Source organism: Equus asinus, chromosome 4 (assembly GCF_041296235.1).
Source record: "Equus asinus isolate D_3611 breed Donkey chromosome 4, EquAss-T2T_v2, whole genome shotgun sequence".
Classification (NCBI taxonomy): domain Eukaryota; kingdom Metazoa; phylum Chordata; class Mammalia; order Perissodactyla; family Equidae; genus Equus; species Equus asinus.
The window spans coordinates 60,483,310-60,501,740 of record NC_091793.1 but is presented as its reverse complement, the minus strand read 5'-3'; the positions used below and the strand labels follow the sequence as shown (position 1 = coordinate 60,501,740).

General features: G+C 50.0%; 1 long non-coding RNA gene across 2 annotated transcripts in view; it reads left to right on the top strand.

The window, feature by feature from the left end:
• LOC123285360 (uncharacterized) overlaps positions 1-18,431 on the top strand; it is a 102,247-nt gene that overhangs the window by 23,731 nt on the left and 60,085 nt on the right. For both annotated transcript variants that reach the window (XR_006527106.2, XR_011502726.1), the window contains exon 2: positions 478-609. This is a non-coding gene — a long non-coding RNA (uncharacterized lncRNA). The remainder of the gene's footprint in view (positions 1-477; positions 610-18,431) is intronic.

The following is an 18,431-nucleotide window of genomic DNA, read 5'->3' as shown; positions in this document are numbered from 1 at the left end:
CACATGGAGACGACAGCTGTCAGTGAACCAGGGGGCTCTCACCAGACACAGCACCTGCTGGCACCGTGATCTTGGACTTCTCAGCCTCCAGAACTGTAAGAAATAAAAGTTTGTTGTTTACAAGCCACCCATTTGTGGAATTTTTGTTATAGCAGCCTTAATGGACGAAGTCTGGGAGATTTTTAGTGTCATGTCACTGATGACTCGGCTCTCCTATCTTTTTTAGTCTCTGTTTCTGGATCACATATTAGGCAGGTTGCAGAGCTTCTGAACTGAACCGTCCAGTTTCTTATCTTTTTTGTTTTCCATTTTTTTCAATCTGATTCTTGTTCCACTTATTTCAGCCATTATAATTTTAATTTCCAAGAGTTCTTTGGGCATCTGTTTCTTTTCTCTATTCTTGTTCTGTGCCTGCAATATCTTTCTGATTTAAATGTTTCCTCCTTTTTGTCTGTTTTGCTTTCATCTTCCTGTTAGAGGACTGCCTCAAACGTGGGTGACTGCTGGCTGCCGGCGCATGTTGAAGCAGGCAGCTGCGAGTGTGAGTGGCGGCCCCGCCGCGTGACCACGTGAGAGCGCTGCTCCCAGAGGCTCGGCTACAGAACGAAGGTGGGAGGAGAACTTACCCTGGCGGAGCCCCAAACATCAGGTCTTGGAGTCTCTTTTCTGCACAGTAATCCTCCTATGTCCCTTCGGGGGTGGGGGTGGGTGAGCTAGCAGAGGACTGGGAGGCGGTGGTGCCACTATTTTGAGTGTAGACTCCACCATCCTCGGTTTCTCTTCTGCATCTCACACTCACCCTCCACTGCGCTGGGGTCCCCAGTCTGGAGTCTTCTGTCTTAATTTCTTCAGAAACAAGCCTCTGATGTCCTAACTTTGGAGGGGAGAGGAGTCCTTGGCTTTAAGAGGTGTTGGAGACCCCTGAGTCCATCGACTGTCACAGTCCCAGGATCGGCCAGCCTGAGTTGTGTCGGTTGTCCTGGCATAATTACTAAAGGTGCCCCTCCCTTATATAGTTGTATAGGATGGATTTATATATATATATATATATTTTTTTTTTAAAGATTTTATTTTTTCCTTTTTCTCCCCAAAGCCCCCCGTACATAGTTGTATATTCTTCGTTGTGGGTCCTTCTAGTTGTGGGATGTGGGACGCTGCCTCAGGGTGGTCTGATGAGCAGTGCCATGTCCGCGCCCAGGATTCGAACCAACGAAACACTGGGCCGCCTGCAGCGGAGCGCGCGAACTTAACCACTCGGCCACGGGGCCAGCCCCGGATTTATATATTTTAAAAACATCCATTGATGTCGTTGTAGTGGAGGGCTGTGACGGAGCGCAGACAACAGGCGTGACCAGTCTCCCACGTTTCCCTCCCAGTCTGGGGGCACTCTGGAGGGAAACCCTGGCCAGTGGGGAGGAACGTGGCTGCTGCTGGGCTCCCTGGGATGCTCTTCCCCCGCTCAGAGGTCGCTGTTGAATTATTTTACAGGTGGGGTTTGCTGGCTCCAGGTGTTCACAGTGTCCAGGATGCTCATCGGCCGTGCAGTGCCCGGCCCCCGGGCCGGCGGAGGGCCGGTCCGGCCACGTGGGTTCTCGGCCCGCCGCGGGGACAAGTCTTGGGTGTGGGTGCCGGCAAGTTGCGCACTGGCAGTGGAGGAGGGCTGCCCTGGAGCCCGGCGGGCATCTCTGGCGGGGAAAGAGGCGTGAGGCTGCCCGGGATCCTCCGCAGCGGGTCGGTGGAGGCTTCGTAAGGGAGAAGGGGTGAGGGAGGCAGAGCAGCTCCTGCAGAAGGCAGGCCCCCTCCCTCCTTCGCCCCTCCGTGCGGAGAGGCAGGGACAGAGGCTCGGGGCCCTGCTGCCTCTTCGGGAAAACCCACAGCAGCACTGAGCGCAGTGGGTGGCGCGGCTCTAGCGCACCTGCTCCTGGGGCAGAATGCAGGCTTCTTCCGGGTGGGATTCGCGTTAGTTGCGAGGAGGGCGTGTGCGTGGGCTCTGCGCGCTCCCCCAGCCTGTTCCAGAGCGCTGCCGTCCAAGGCAGGCCTCCGCCCCATCAGACCAAGGACGGCTCCGCGCAGTGCTCCTCGGAGCAGGGCCTTGAGCCTTTGTCACCCTCTTCCCAGTGTCAGTCTTCCAGGCTGGGTAACAAACGGCCACACACCTGGCAGCTCCATTAGCTCGCACTTCTGTCAGTCAGCCCTGCGGCCCGCGGGCAGAGCGCTCTGCTCTGGGTATCGCAAGGGGCAAGTTAAAAGCGTTGGCCGGGCGTTTCTTCTAGAGGTTCTGGGCCGAAACCCGCTTTTTCGCTCATTCTTTTTTTTTTTTTTTTGGTCATATAAAAATTGTGCAGTATGTATTTAAGAGGTACAACGTGAAGATGTGGTGTATGTATACATTGTGAAATGGTCACCACAGTCGTTACCGCATCCATCACCTCACAGAGTTACCGTTTTGTATGTCTGTGGTGAGAACACAAGGTCTGCCTTCTCGGCAAATGCCAAGCATGCCGTGCAGCCTTGTGAACTGTAGGCGCCATGCTGTGCCTCAGCTCCCCAGAGCCTCCTCGTCCCGCGTCACTAAGACTCTGCACCCTTGGCTGCCATCTCCCCATTTCTCCCTCCCCGAGCCTCTGGCGACCACCACCCTCCTCTCCTCTTCTGTGAGTTTGACTGCTGTAGATTCCACACACAGTGAGGCCACGCGGGATTTCTCTTTCTGTCTGACCTATTTTGCTTAGCATAACGGCCTCCGGGTTCATCCACGTTGTCGGAAAGGGCAGGAGTTCCTTCTTTTTAAGGGTGAATAATACTCCATTGCATGTTGGTACCCCATTTTCTTTTTTCATTTATCTGTCAAGGACATTAGGTTGTTTCCATGTCTTGGCTGTTGGAAATAATGCTGCAACGAACATGGGAGTGCAAATATCTCTTCGAAATCCTGATTTCAACTTCTTTAGATATACACCCAGAGGTGGAATGGCTGGACCATCTAATAGTTCTATTTTTAGTTTTTCTGAGGACTCTCTATACTGTTTTCCATAGTGGCTGCACCAGTTTACATTCCCACCAAAAGTGCACAAGGGTTCCCTTTTCTCCACATCCTCACCAACACTTATCTTTCGTCTTTTTGATAATAGCCATTCTGACAAGTGTGAGGTGATAGCTCATTGTGGTTTTGATTTGCATTTCCCTGATGATTAGTGATGTTGAGCACTTTTTCATGTACCCGTTGGCCATTTGAATGTCTTTTTTTTTTTTTTTTTGATGAAGAAGATTGGCCCTGAGCTAACATCTCTGCCAATCTTCCTTTACATTGTATGTGGGATGCTGCCACAGCCTGGCTTGATAAGCGGTGTGTAGGTCCATGTCCAGGATCCAAATCCACGAACCCTGAGCCACAGAAGCAGAGTATGCAAACTTAATCACTATGCCACTGGGCCGGCCCCTCACTGTCTTCTTTTGAGAAGTGTCTGTTTAGGGCTTTTGCTCACTCAGTTGTTTTGTTGGTGGAGCTCAGCTGCTTGTGGTGGTTGGGCTGAGGTCCCCTCTTCCTTGCTAGTGTCAGCCGGGGACTGCTCTCAGCTCCTGAAGGCCACCTGCTCTCTTTGCCAGATGGCCCCCTCCATCTTCAAGCCAGCAAAAATGCCTCATGTCCTTCTCATGCTTGGAATCCCTGACTTCCTCTTCCGCCATCAGGTGGAGAAAAGTCTCTGCTTTTAAAGGGCTCATGTGACTAGGTCAGGCCGGCCTGGATAACGCCCAGTCTTGAAGCCAGCCGTGCCATGTAATGTAACCTAATCACAGAAGTAATGCCCTCTTCTTCACAGGGCCTGTACCCAGCGGGGTGGAGATCTCGGGGGCCACCGAGAATTCTGCCTACCGCGTGCCCCGAGCCAGGCTCCGAGTGGGCAGGGGCTTGATCTCAGCTCTTCACAGCCACGCTCTGTCCAGGGACGTGAGGCTCACGCAGGACCTCCGTCTTTGGGTGGAGAGTGTCGCGAGAGCCGTGTTCTACTCCCGACACTGCCACTGAGCAGCAGCCTCTCCCCGGGGCTCGGTTTGTAAATGGCTCCGTGGGGATTGACCAGTGGACTTTATCCCGGACGCCAGCTCTGACTGGTTGACAGTAGTGCTTGGGGTGCTTGTCGAGGCCTGTGAGGTAGCCTTGGCCCTGCAGGGCGGAGCGCTTGGTGACTTGGTGACTGTGTCTGTCAAGGACCCTCGATGGGCCCTCCTGTGGGCTGGTGCTGACCTCCAAGCCCTCGCGGCTCATTTGCTCAGCACGTGCTTGCGGGTGCGTGCTCTCCGTGGCAGTTCGGGCTGCTGCCAGTTCACAGTGAGTTATCTGCGAGGTTTTGGAGAGGAGAGGGGGCCCCAGGCCATGGACATGGACGGCTAATTTGATCAGAGGCTGTGATTCCCTCCCCTCCAGCCGTGTCTGGGGCAGATAAAACGGAGGGAGGGCAGCGATGCTTAATTGGCCCTGTAATTCTTGCATAGGCTAATTAGCATATAGATGAGGGTGGCTCTGACTGTCTGGGAGCTGTCTGCTGTCTGTGTGGGGCTGGGCCTTCCTGGGCAGCCTCCTTTCTCTATGGGCAGGAGGACAGTCGGCGGGTCGGAGGGGTTGGGGCGTCTTGCAGACCTAGGAGTTTTTAACACAGCCCCTCCACCAGAGCTTGAGGACAGTATTACAGGGGAGCTTAGGCTTCCATTATTGCGGCCCAGTCCTGGCATTGGGACCCTCTGGGGTCGGCTCCCACCTCACCCTGGGGCCTCTGCGCCCCCGTCTTCCCGTGCTGAGCTCAGAGCCTGGCTGTGGCCGTTATCCAGGAGGAGGGACTGGACTCAACTGTGGAAAGACGACTTGCCCCGCCTGACCTGGAGCTGCCCGTCAGCTCTCCCCTCCCACGCGCGGTTGCTGTGTCCCAGGCTTGGGGAGTCGCAGAAGCTGCCCTCCTGGAATTTCTCCTGGTGCCTCCTGTCCCCACTCTCCGCAGTGACCAGGCCCTGGGCACACAGAGTCCAGCCATTCGTTGGGTGGTGGGCTGGAGCTTTCCCCCGTGAGCCTGATGAAGGTGCTCCAGCTGGCACAGCATGCTGCGTGTGGGTGACAGGTGGGCCCAGGCAGGGCAGAGGTGGAACCGTCGGTGAGCCACCCTGGCCCCACCACCCCTGCTCTGTCCCAGGCTCGCCGATGCACCCAGACGCTCTGCGGCTCTTGCCCACCTTCCCTTACCCGACAGCTCTGGCATCTCTGCCCACGGTAGACTGTGAGGCTGGGGCTGTGAAGAATGAAAACATTTGTTTAACAAAGTTCAGGTTTGAACTCAATATGGGCTGAGCGTGTGCACACTCCTAATCCCCACAAATTCCACAAGCAGGTGACTCATGGCTCAGACACATGGAGGGAGGGAATGCAAAGGACAGAAGCGCCAGGGCAGGGACACTGACCCCTCCTGCCCTGGCCGTCCCTGTCTGCCCCGTCCCCTGTCCCCCCACTTGTGGGCCTACCTCTTGCGTGAGTGTGGTGTGGTAGTTTATTAATAACAATACTCATTGGCCCTAGGTTGTTCATCTCTGAAACGGAGATGATGATACCCCTTTCGTGGATGCTGTCTCCGTTCTCGCAGGAAGAGCCCTGTGGGGTGGAACCGTAGCACCACATTACAGATGAGACTGTTGGGGTCGGCGTGCTCATGGCTTGCTCAAGAAGTGAGAGCTGGGAATGGAGCCTGGGGTCAAACGCAGATCTGTGGGACTCTGAGCTCCATTCTCCCTAGCGAGAGAGGGCGGAGGGCCCCGTGCAGGGCCCGTCAAGGTGTGTGTGCCCATGTGTGTGTGCCTGTGTGTAAACGTGTGTTTGCACGTGTGTGCCTGTAGGGCTGCTCAGCTGAGGGTGTGTGTTGGCCTCACCAGCTGAGGAAGGGCCTGTTCCTCCTGTTACTTATCTCGGGGCAGGGGGGGGGGGGGGGGGGCGGAGTCTGCAAGTAGCCAGACATTTTTTTTTTTTTATTAATGTTATGATAGATTACAACCTTGTGAGATTTCAGTTGTACATTTTTGTTAGTCATGTTGTGGGTACACCACTTCCCCCTCTGTGCCCTCCCCTCATCCCCCCTTTTCCCTGGTAACCACCGATCAGATCTCCTTATCAATATACTAACTTCCACCTATGAGTGGAGTCATATAGAGTTCGTCTTTCTCTGACTGGCTTATTTCGCTTAACATAATACCCTCGAGGTCCATCCACGTTGCTGTGAATGGGCCGATTTTGTCTTTTTTTATTAGCCAGACATTTTTTTAAGTGAAATTTTTAATTGAAATAATTGTGAATTCACGTGAAATTGTAAGAAATGATAAGGATCCCTTACCCTTCGCCTGGTTCCCCGCAATGGTAACATTTTACAAGACGATGGTGCGAAATCACCAAGTGCGTCCTGACAGCCGTGCATGCACTGGTCTTATTCTCATCTCCCCAGGCTTGCTTGCATTCAGTCGTGTGCATGTGCGTGTGCGTGTGTGCGTGGGGGTGTGGCTGTTGAGGGCTTGGGGCTAATCAAGGGGAGGCTGTGACTGTAAGAGTAGTAACACACAGCAAGCTTCCCAGGGTGGCGCTGGGACAGGGGTGCGTGTGGGGGAGCCCCTCCCTGCAGAGGGTGTCCAGAGGCTCTGATGGGGGGGGTCACTACTCAGAAGGAGAGGGGGACAAGGGACCTCCCGGGAGAGCAGGGGCCGGGAGGGGCTCCTGTGTCCGGTGGTGCCGCTCAGTGCTCATAAGGGTCTGGGTGTACAGCCAGCCGGGCGGCAGCAGCTTTGGGCCTTGTCTGCCAGTTGGGAGCTGTTGAGGGAGTTTCCGTAGGGTAGGAAAGCGGGCAGTCTCTAAATGGCTAAAACTTTGCTTGTTTGGGCTAGTTTTTAAATAGTGGATGTGTGAAAATTGGAATTTGGTGCCTGTGGGCTTTTGACCTAATGGGTCTTAGCCTGTCGTGAAAAAACAAACAACCCAGGGGCCAACACACAGGCCATCTTTGGCTCATTTATATAACTCTGTGTGTGTGTGTGTGTGTGTGTGTGTGTGTGTACAACTTTACCACCTGTGTAGGTTCATGTATCCACCACCACAGTCAAGACACTGAACAGTGTCGATACCCCAGAGTTCGCTCCTGTTGGCAGTCTAGAACGCCCCTCTGACCCCAGCAACCACTTGTCTGCCTTCCCCTTCTGAAGAATTGTCATTTCAGAGATTCTGCATGACTGGAATCACTCAGTCCCTTTGGGACTGGCTCTTGCTCAGCATGCTTCCTGGAGGTTCATCTGGGTTCTGTGTGCTGAGGGGCCTCCTCGCGCTGAGCAGTGCCCGGGGACAGAGTGTCCCCCATGCTTCCCTGCTCCCCGTTGAAGGGCCTCTGGGCTGCCTCCAGCCTGGGCTATGACAGATAAACCGCTGTGAACATTTGTGTGCATCCTTTTGTGTGAACACAAGTTTGCGTTTCTCCAGGAGAGTGTCCCTGGTCATATGGTAATTGCTCGTTTAATTTTTTAAAGAAATAGCCCAACTGCTTTCCTGAGAGCCTGCACCATTTGGCACACCTGCCCGCACAACTTCTCTGGTTTTTCTGCAGCCTCTGCCAGGATTTGGTGGTGTCACTGTTTTTCATTTTAACCATTCTCATGGGCATGTCGGGAAATTTCATTGTGGTTTTAATCTGCATTTCCCTGTGGCTGAGGATGTTGACTATCTTTCCTGTGCTCATCTCCCATCTGTGTATCCTGTTCGGTGAGAGGCCTTTCGTGTCTTTTGCTCATCTTCAGACTGGTTTTATTTTTTTAATGTTGAGATTAACTAGTTCTTTATATATTCTCAATACTAGTCCTTTTTCAGATATGTGCTTTGCAAATATATTCTCCCGGTCTGTAGCTTGTCTTTTCATCTTCTGTATGTTGAGTATTCACAGAACCAAAGTTTTAAATTTTATTAAGGTCCAATCTATCAAGTTTTCCTTTTATGGATGATGCTTTTGGTGTCAAGTCTAAGAACTCTCGCCTAGCCTTAGATCCTGAAGATTTTCTCTTATGGATTTTTTTTCCTGAAAGTTTTTTTTTTTTGAGGAAGATGAGCCCTGAGCTAACATCTGCTGCCAATCCTCCTCCTTTTGCCGAGGACGACTGGCCCTGAGCTAACATCCATGCCCATCTTCCTCTACTTTATATGTGGGACGCCTACCACAGTGTGGCGTGGCAAGTGGTGCCATGTCCGCACCCGGGATCCCAACCAGCGAACCCCGGGCCGCTGAAGCGGAACATGCGCACTTAACCGCTGCACCACTGGGCTGGCCCCTCCTGAAAGTTTTATAGTGTGATGTTTTACATTTCAGTTTATGATCTATTTTGATGTTAATTTTTGTATAACGTGAGGTTTAGCTCAAGGTCCATTTGTCTGTTTTTTGAAAAAGCTATTGTTCCATCGAATTGGTTTTGTAATTTTGTCAAAAATCACTTGGGCATATTTGTGTGGTTCTATTCCTGTCTTCTTGCTTCTGTTCCGTTGATCTGTGTATTTGTTTCTCTACCAATGCCACGCTGATCACTGTCTCCCTAATATCAGAGAGATTCCTTCCACTTCATTTTTCTTATCTCAGGACTGTTTACTCCTTTAGTCCCCGCACCTTTCCATATAACTTTTTCAGTAGGTTTGTCTATGTCTACAAAAAGCCTTGCTGGGATTTTGATGGGAATTGCATGAAATCTACCAGTCAGTTTAAGGGGTAATTGACATCTTTACTGTTCTGAGTCTTCCAATCCATGGGATGTCTAATAAGCGAAATAGCTCTTCACTTGTTTGTCGTCTTTGATTTCTTTCATCGGCATTTTGTAATTTTCAGCATACGAATCCTATGCATGCTTTGTTAAGTGTATATCTAACTATTTCCTTTTCTGTGGAGCAATTGTGAATGGTCCTGTGTTTTCAATTTTCCTTTCTGTACTTCAGTGTTAGCATACATAAATGTGACGGATTTTTGTGTGTTAATCTTGTATCCTGTGACCTTATTAGTTCAAACACACTTATTTGTTCTAGGAGGGTTTTTTTTAAGATTCCTTGTGATTTTCTATGTAGATAATCATGTCATCTTCAAATACAAATGGTTTTATTTTTTCCTTTATGATCTGTATGCCTTTTATTTCTTTTTGTTGTCTTATTGTACTGACTAGAACTTCTTATGGGGGAAATCAGTTTTTTACCATGAAGTATAAATAGTCTTTTTGTTTTTTGGTAGATATTCTTTAAAACTCCTCTCTATTCCTAGTTTTCTGAGAGTTTTTTTTTTTTTTAATTATGAATTGGTGTTGGATTTTGTTAAATGCTTTTTCTGCACCAATTGATATGATACATGATTTTTCTTCTTTAGCTGTTGATATGGTGGATTATATGGATAGATTTTCACACGTTGAGTCAGTCTTGCATCCTTGGAATAAATCCCACTTGATCATGGTGTATAATTCTTGTTATACCTTGTTGTATTTCTTTTAAATTTTGTTGAGGATTTTGGCGTCTAAGTCCGTGAGACATACTGGGCTGTGGTTTTCTCTTTGGTTTTGGTATCAGGGTGTCTCTCCTCTTCTGTTTTATGGAAGAGAATGTATAAAATTGATGACAATTCTTATTTTAAATGTTTCCTAGAATGCTCCAGTGAAACCGTCTTGTCCTGGATATTTCTTTTTTGGAAGCTTTTAAATTATGTATTCAATTTCTTTGATGATGGGCCTATTCAGATGTCTATTTCATCTTGATCGAGTTTTGGTACTTTATAGTTTTCAATGAATTGAGTCGTTTCTTCTAAATTGTCCAATTTATGAGTGTAAACCTGTTCATAGTATCCCCTTTTTACCTTTTTAATGACTATAGAATCTGTAGTGATATTGGTGATTTGGGTCTTCTTTTTATTTTTGTCAGTCTTGCTAGAGGTTTATCAATTTCATTGATTTTTTTTTAAAAGAACTAAATTTTTGTTTCATTGATTTTCTATATTACTTTTCTATTTTCTGTTTCATTGATTTCTCTCTTATCTTTATTATTTCCTTCCCTGTGCTTGCTTTGCATTTATTTTGCTTATTTATTGAAGTAGGAACTTAGGTTGTTGATTTGAGATTGATTAGGTTATTGATATCTAATGTAAGTTATAAATAATAAATACAAATATAAATTTCCCTCCCAGCCCTGGTTTAGGTGCATCACATTCATTTTCATCTAAGTATTATTAAATTGCCTTAAAGGCTTCCTCTTTGACTCATGGATTATTTAAACGTATTTTGTTTAATTTCCATGTGTCTAAAGATTTTCTTGTTTTGCTTTTGTTATTGATTCCTAGTTTGATCCCCTTATGGTCTAAGAACTCACTCTATGTGATTTCAGTTCTTTAAAACTTGTTGAGATTTGTTTTGTGGACCAGGACGTGGCCTGTCTTGGTGTATGTCCCATGGCGACTTATGTATACTGGGCTATGTTTGGGTGGGCTGTTGTCCATTTGTTAATTAGATCTTGTTGGCTGACTGTGTTGTTCACAGTCCTTCTATATCCTTGCTGATGTACTATTTAGAGGTTCTATAAGCTGCTGAAAGGAGGGTGTTGAAGTCCTGACTATAATCTGAGCATCATCTGTTTCTCTTTTCAGTTCTGTCAGTTTTTGCTTCATGTATTTTTGAGGCTCTGTTCTTTGGTGCATGTACGTTTAGGATTGTTATGTCCTCCTGGTGGTTTAATCCTTTTATCATTACTTAATATCCCTCTTTGTCTCTAGGAATTCTTTTTCTCAGAAGTCTACTTTATCTGATATTAATATAACCACTCGTTTTTTTTTCTTAAAAAAATAATGTTTGTATGTTATGTCTTTTCCCATGTTTTTACTTGCAATCTACATGTGTCATTTAATTTGAGGAGAGTTTTTTTTAAGTGGCATGTAATGGGTCATTTAAAAAAATCTGCTCTCTCAATTTCCTACATTTGATTGGAATTGACTATTTACACTGAAGGTAATATTGCTATGTTAGCACTTAAGTTTGCCATTTAATGATTTGTTTTCTATTTGTGTCCTCTAGTTCTAGCTCCCCTGTTTCCCTTTTCTTGACTTTGGGTAGGTTACTTAAATGCCTTTTAGGACGCAATCTTGATTTATTTATAGTGTTATAGTTATATACAGTGTTATGTAGCTTATCTCTTTGCATTGTTTTTAGTGCTTGCCTGGTGTTACAATATACACATGTGACTGACACCACCAATCTGCCAGCACCAGCATCTTAGCTCTGTGGATGAGGTGCAGAAAGCGCACTTTCCTGCAGGTCACTTTATCTTTCCCACACGAAATAGCGTTGTCTTTGGTATAAGAGGCTGTTATAATTTCAATCATCAAATATGATTTATACAGTTCATGAGGAAAAGGACAATTTATTATAAGTATGCACATTTCTTCTCTTTCCATTTCTTGTTTGTGTTCCAGAGTTCCTTCTTTTCTGTTTGAAGAACTTCCTTTAACCAACAGTTAATGGTAGGTCTACTAACATTAACCGCTTCTGATTTTCTCTCAGCCAGGGCTGTCTTTATTTCCCCTTCATTCCTGAAGGATGGTTTCACTGGATATAGAACTTGTGGTTGGCAGTCCTTTTCTTTAGCACTTGAGAAAAGTATTGTGCTATTTCTTTGTGCCCTCTATCGTTTCAGATGGAAAATCCACTGTTGTTCAAATTGGTGTTCCCCTATAGGTAATGTGTCATTTCTTTCTTGCTGATTTCAAGATTTTAAAATTTGTCTTTAGTTTTCAAAAGTTTAACTAAGATGTTTCTTGGGGTGGAATTCTTTGGGTTTATCCTATTTTGACTTTGTTTAGCTTCTTGGATTTGTAGGTTTGTGTCTTTTGCCAAATTTGGGAAGTTTCCAGCCATTGTTTTTTCAAATACCTTTTCAGCCTCACCCTTTTTCTCCTTTCCCTCTGAGATGTCAATGATATAAAAGTTGGATCTTTGTTACTGTCTGACAGGTCTCTGAAATTCTGTTCATTTTTAAAATTTGTCTCTTTTCTCTGTTGTTCAGATTGAGTGAATTCTATTGTTCTATCTCAAGCTACCTGATTCTGTTTTATGCTGTCTTCATGCTACTGTTGAGCTCATCCAGCAAGATTTTTATTTATTACATTTTCAGTTCTGTAATTTCCATTTGGTCTTTTTTATAATTTCTACTTTTGGGGCTAAGATTTTCATTTTTTTAGCTGGTTACAAGATAATTTGTTGAAGCATTTTTATGATGTTTGCTTTAAAGTCCTTGTCAGATAATTCCGACATCTGATTCATCTCAGTGTTGACGTTAGTCAATCGTCTTTTCTCATTCAAGTTGTGATTTTCTTGGTTCTTGGTATGGTGGATGACTTTTTCACTGCGTCTTGGATGTTTTGTCTATCATGTTAGGAGACTCTGGTTCTAAATAATCTTTAACTTTAGCAGACGTCACCTTGTTTAGGTTTAGTCTTCTGTCTACTATGTCAGTTGTGGCTGCAGTGTAACTTTGGAGGCTTTTGTGTTGCTTTGGTCTGCTCGGTTTATCCTGAGCTGCTGAGGCTCCTGCTGGTCCTGCTGCTGCCTGGGGGGTGGGAGGAGCTTTCCTGGCGGGCTTCCCAGGGTTTCTCGGTGGAGGAGGGGATGATATCACCATTCTACTGCTGCCTCCTGGATGTCCAGGTCTCTGGGTAGGGGAGAGCCTTGGGCCCATGGGGACAGAAAGGCTCCCCAGGCTGGGCCACCTGCTGTAGCTTGGCCCCTCACCCACCTGCCCAGGTATGTCTGGTCAGGGAAGGACAGAGAGCTTTCAACTAAGCTTTCTGGCAACCTCTCATGCTACCTTGCCTACCGCCCGCCCTGGGATCTCTCAGTGCACAAGGGGGCCTCAGGCTCAGCTGGGAAAGAGAACACTTCCTCTGCTACTGATTTCCCATAGTCTCTTGGTTGATCAGTCTTGCTGGTGGGTCGGGCTTGCCTGATGCTGTGTGTGTGTGGGATGCAGACTCCTGGTGGATCCAGGGGAGGAGTGAGCCCACCTGGGCTGCCTGCTGTTGCTAGGCTGGAGGTTGAAAAATGCTGCGCCTGCGTCTCTGTCTTCTGTTGGGCCAGGTGGTCGGGGGGGACACAAGACTCCCTGCGGCTGTGCTGTCCCTTGGTCCTGGAGTCCCAAACTGGCTCACCACCTTCTTCCTCTTTTCGGAGACCTCCTGTGGCAGTTTGTCTGCTGCACTGTTTCCAGGGTTCCTGGTGAAGCCTGGGAAGGAGCAGGGAAATGGGTCTACGCTGGAGAGCAGCAGCCAGAAGGCCAATCAAAAGTCTCGGGTGCTCCAGGATATTTCCTCACCTCGTGGAGCTCCAGGTGCCTCAAATATCTCCACCAAGTGCCATCACCTTTGTTCCGGTATACCGTCTTCCTTGGGGCCTGGCAGAAGCATACCTGTGAGAGGGCATTAAGTTTTCATCTGCGTGAAGTTGGTCAGAGACCACACAGTGCAGGAACAGAGACAGGTGAGGCTGGGAGGATCTGAAGCAGCCCCTTGGCCGTGTCTCCTCTCCTGTCAGTGGTACTCATTCCTTCCTTCCCTCATTGCCTCAGGTGAACACATGCAAACCATTGTGGCGTGTACAGACCATTGATTATTACTGGTCCGCTTCTTCAACATCCGCGCACATGTGACCCTTTTTTTCTCTATGTGACGGCTTTAACCACCTGGCTCGCGGCTGAGCTGGTGGAGCAGAGCTTCCCACCTTCTGTGGTGCAGGTCAGGCACTGCTGCATGCCGTGGCGTCCTCTGCACGTCGCTGGTCCTGAGCTCCGCTCCAGATGAACCCCGCAGCTCGCGGGTGCAGGGGCTCCAGCCCTCCCGTCATGGTGGAGCGCTCTGCCGGGCGCCCTGACAGGGTGCTGCGCATGTGGATTTGGTGTCTGTCAGCACCCCCCGCCCAAGCTGCCTGGGGCAGGGACCTCATCTGGCTCAGCTCTGTTGTGCCAGTCACCAGGCGTGTGGTAGTGCCTCTGTGAAGATTTGCTTGCTCAGTGAATTGCCTTGTGTACTACTGTGCCTCATCTGAAAGACTAACATTAGCACATGGGTCTTGCTGGGTTTCCAAGACATTCCCACGGGTCCCCAGGCTGTGGCGTGATTGCTGAGACAAAAACCACTGCAGGTGGGAGATGGAGCCATTGGGAAAATCCCAGAGTCAGAGGGAAGACATTTGCCTGATAACTGCCCCAGTCTGAGGAAAGTCAAGAAAAACCATTTTTTTTTTTTTTTTGGCTTGCCTTTTTCTCTCTTTTTTTCTGGCAAGTGGCAGCAATCTAGGCTATGTTTCCAATTAGGACATATGGTAGAAGGAACGAATCTCTTCCACTGTGCATTGTGGGCCAGATTTAGCATGCAGAGGATGTGAAGTTTTCCTTGATGATAATGCCAGCAGCTGCCATCTCTTGAGCACCTCCTAGGTGTCAGATGGTGGCCTGCGCTGTCTCATTTCATCCTCACGACAGCGGGAAGGTAGGCCTCATCACCTAATGTTACCTGTTCTGGTTTGGAAATCCCTTTGTTCAGGTAGGAGGTGGGGCTGGGTCCTCTCAGTTGCTCTGAACTCTGATGAGCAACCTGGACGAGGTGCATGTCAGCAGGTGGGTGCTATCAGGAAGGGCTGTGGAGAGGCGAGGATGGGAGGCTGGTACCCTAGGGAGTGGGAACCCGGCGGGTGGGGCGGGAGGAAGCCCTGGGATGCAGAGGAGGCAGGGGGCCTGGCATCAGCCTGGCCCCCAGGCGGCCCTACGTTCTGGGGCCTTATTGGGCCCTGGGGACAGTCACCCTTCTGGGGGCAGAACCTCTGCTTCAGGCTGTCCAGCTTTTGGAGCCATGAGGCTCCTCTGGAAGCAGGATTTGGAGAACCTGGGCTGCGTTTTCTCCCACGGCCACGTTCCTGGGCCTGTGCTGAGCATCCACCAGGGGCCTGAAGCCCGGCGGGGCCCCGAGGAGAGGAAAGTAGAGAGTGGGGAGACGTGCCGGGTGTGTGGCGCCCTGTCCCCACAGAGGAGGCTCAGCCAAGTGGCCCTGTGCTGCTCCACATGTGGCCCTGGACGGGGCTTCCTTTCCCCAGGCCTCCGACTCTTCAGCAGGAAATGAGAGGTTCCAGGGAGGCGATTTCTAGGAGCTGCCCTTTTATCTCACAGAGGTCCCCAGCTCCAGGCACTGGGGACTGCAAAGGCACCCTGAGGCCCGAGGCCAGCTGGTGGGACTGGGCCGACCCAGGGCTAAGACTGGAGTCATGTGAGTTCTAAGGTCTTCCAGTTTTTCAAGAGAAGCCAGAAATCTAGATTTTATGTGGTATCTCCTGAGTTTTAAAAATTAATAACCAATTAAAAAAAGAAACCCCCCCTGGCTAACCAAGGCCCCTTAGCTATCTGGATGTCCTGTGGGCACCATTTTGCACCTCTGGGGTGTTAGATTTGAGTGTGTGAATTATGAAGCCAAACCTTTAAGATGAGAAAAGAGGGTGTTGCCATCTGGATGCGCACGGCTCCTTCCAGCCCTACCCTCTGCCTCTTTCCTTCTCTGCTGCTCCCAGCACCCAGCACGGGCCTGGGGTGGGGGACTCCAGTTACTCATCTCAGGGAGGTGGTTCCTCTGCACACCCGCCATGCCTGTCCTCCGGGGGTCCAGGGCTTTGTGTTTTGGTCATTATGTGTGTAAGCATGTGTGAGAGGCTGTGAGTGTGATTGTGTGTGGATGTGAGTGTGTGGTGGCTATGACTGGTGTATGTATGTGTATGTGAGTGTAGTTATGTGTTGATGTGAGAGTGTGTGTGTGAGTGTGAGGATATGTGTGCATATGTGTGATTGTGAGTGTGTATATGAGACAGCCTATGTAAGAGCAGGTGTGAGTGTGGGTGAGTGTGTGTATGAGAGAATGTGGGTGTGAGCAGTGTGAGTGCGGGTGAGTAGATGAATGAAACAGCATGGATGTGAGCAGGGCGTGTGTATGACTGTGTGGGTGTGAGTGTGGGTGAGTGTATGGGTGTGAGCAGGTGTGAGCTGGGTGAGCGTTGTGTCAGATCTCTTCACAGAGCTCTGCAAGCTGAGCCCCTTTGCTCCAGCCGTGGCCTATTGCTGACAGAACATAATTATTCCAGGCTGCTGATCTCTCGGTTCCTCTCCAAGATGGTTTTCAACAACACTTTCCCCATCTCTGGCGTCAGCTTGGGCTTGACACCACCTTCTCTGCCTAGTCTACTTGTCACTGGGTCCCTGAGCCACTGTGTCGGGGCCTGAGGGCCCTGCTGGGCAGGCTGTGTGGGGAGGCCCTGAGACCACAAAGACAGGGCCTCGGCATGCGAGTGGGGCCGTCCTGGACCAGCTGCGCTGCCAGTGGACACCATGGAGCAACCCTTGTCAATGTCACGCAGCGCATAAGCATCTCCCCGCCGAGTCCTGCCCCAATTCCTCGCCCGCGGAATCGGAAGGCATAATAAAGTGCTATTTTCTTGAGCCACCAGATCTTACGGCGGTTTGTAAAATTGTAATAGATAAGCAGAATAATCAATTCCTTTAATATTCCCCAAATGATAGCGTGTCATGTTTGGTAAAAGGTTTCTTTCACGCTGCTTCAGTTTTGGAAGAACTATGTCAGCAAACTGTGACAATTAAAAAAAAAAAGCCTCAGTCCCAGCGAGACCCAGGCGAGCTCGTTCATTTGGATTCAGCTCTAATGGTGATGACTTACTTTCCCCTGTTAGCAGCCTCACTGGTAACTAAAGTTAGCCTTGGCTCGAAAATCAATGTGCTATTTTAGAGCCCAGAGGCAGTCAGTGAGCTGTCTGATGATTGACGACAGGGCTGCTGGGGCTCTGGCTGGCCCCGGGCCTCCGTCCTCCCTGTTGCTGCCTCCTGGGTGGCAGCAGGGAGTGGCCGATGGCCCTGGGGGCCCGCGGCCTGTGCAGATGCACAGAAAGCCTCCAGCAGGGCTCCTGCGGTCCTCAGGCCGGGCCTTCCTTGATGAAGAGAGGCAGTGCCAGTCCAGAGATGCTTGGTGCCGTGGGCTGTCTGTGCCCCTGATTCATGCTGAAGTCCTAACCCCCAGCACCTCAGCAGGTGACTTTATTTGGACGTAGAATCTTTACAGAGGGAATCAAGTTGAGACGAGGTCGTTGGGGTGGGCCCTATTCCAATATGACTGGAGTCTTCCTGAGAGGAGGAGGTTAGGATGCAAACACGTGCAGAGGGAAGATGACGTGAAGATGCAGGGAGAAGACGGTCACCTCCAAGCCAGGGAGAGAGGCCTGGGACGGATCCTTACCCGTGTCCTTCAGATGAACCAGCCCTGCTGACGCCTGGCCTTTGGACCTCCGGCTTCCAGAACTGAGAGAGAATGGATGCCTATTGTTTAAGCTCCCAGTCTGTGGCCCTTTGTTATGGCAGCCTCAGCAGACTAATGCACTTGTGTTTTCATGCTGGCTGCAGCCTCACCTGTGGGGGCCACGGGCTTCTGCCAGCCTACACTCCTGGGCACTCACCACATGGCCTCCCTGGGTCCCCAGGTCAAGTGAGGTAGGGACAGAAGCCCCTCCCAAGCTACCCTCCTCCCTCCCAGGATGACGCTGACAGGACCACACTTCACCCATCCCAATGACCCTTCACGTCCCTTGTGGGGTTTCTGCTCTTTGTGGCTTCATTAATGTGAAGTAGAGGTCCCACAGTTGGGACAACAAGCAGTGGCACTCCAGCTGGGCCCTTGGCCCCTCCACTTCTGTGTCTCATGGATGAGACATTCCCCAAGGTGGGACATCCCAGTACCTTCTAACTCGAAGCCCCACTATACGTCTTAGTGGCCCACCCCCAAGTTGTCACTCATGGCAGGCATCTGCACCCAGTGGACCCATTCTTCATTTGCTCTGGCCAGGCTCCCCATGGCACAGCTGTCCCGCCCCATGAAGGCTGAAGCCAAGGAGGAGGCTGGATGGGGCCCCAAGGAGGGGCAGACTCAGAGGTGGAGGGGGGGCGGAGCCCAAGAGACCGCAGTGGCCGGGAGCAGTGGGCGACAGCAATGCTGCAGGAAGGAGATGGAGGGGACGCAGGCTCAGGAGTGGGGAAACCAAAGCTTCGTCAGTGCCTTGACAGGTCCCAGGTCACGGGGGAGCAGGCATGGGTCCCGGGTCACAGGGGAGCAGGCGTGGGCCCCGGCGGAAGAGGCGGGGGGCCGGAGCATGGCGGCTGTCGGGTCCTCTCTGTTCTGAGGCAGGCCGCTGGGTGAGTGCCTGATGCCACTTTGCCTGCACGGGTCAAGTCGAACTTCCGTGGGCCTCTGTGGTCTCACCTGTGTGATAGGAGCACTGACTCCCCCACCCTCACTGTGTGGCAGGCGGGCAGCCGCTTGAGG